We start from the raw sequence: 650 nt of genomic DNA, 5'->3' as shown, positions 1-650 counted from the left end.
GTAAAGGCAAACATACAGTAAAGGTAGGAAATCATCCACACACAAAGCTAGTAGGGAGGTTAAGAGACAAAAGTAATAGAATCATCTATATCCACAATAAGCAGTTAAGGGATACACAAAATAATTACATATAAAATATGATATCAAAAATAGTAATCGTGGGAATTCCCTGGTGGTCTAGCGGTTAGGACTCTGCACTTCCAATGCAGGGGGCACGGGTTCGATCCCTGGTTGGGGAGCTAAGATTCCACAAGCCTTGTGGCCAAAAGAAGAAAAAAAAAGTAATCATGAGGGGAGGAGAATACAAATGCAGGGTCTTTAAAATTTATTTGAAATTAAGAGATAAGCAACTTAAAACAATCATACACACACACACATATAGACTGCTATACAAAAACCTCATGGTATCTGCAAACCAAAAATCTGTAATAGATATACACACAAAAAAAGAAAAAGGAATCCAAACATAATGCTAAAGACAGTCATCAAATCACAAGAGAAGAGAGCAAAAGAAGAAGAAAAGAAGACCTATAAAAACAAATCCAAAGCAACAAAATGGCAATAAGGACATATATATCAATAATTACCTTAAATATAAATGGACTAAATTATCCAACCAAAAGACACAGAGTGGCTGAATGGATACAAAA

The 650-nt window shown here is 34.8% G+C and overlaps 1 non-coding gene across 1 annotated transcript; it reads left to right on the top strand.

Moving 5' to 3' along the window:
• The first annotated feature begins 166 nt into the window (after nucleotides 1–166).
• TRNAG-UCC (transfer RNA glycine (anticodon UCC)) lies at nucleotides 167–239 on the top strand. Its single transcript has one exon. It is a non-coding gene; the product is annotated as a tRNA-Gly (tRNA).
• Nucleotides 240–650: the final 411 nt, after the last annotated feature.

Source organism: Lipotes vexillifer, unplaced genomic scaffold (genome assembly GCF_000442215.2).
Source record: "Lipotes vexillifer unplaced genomic scaffold, Lipotes_vexillifer_v1.1 C26264710, whole genome shotgun sequence".
NCBI lineage: Eukaryota > Metazoa > Chordata > Mammalia > Artiodactyla > Lipotidae > Lipotes > Lipotes vexillifer.
This window is presented reverse-complemented; position numbering and strand designations above follow the sequence as displayed.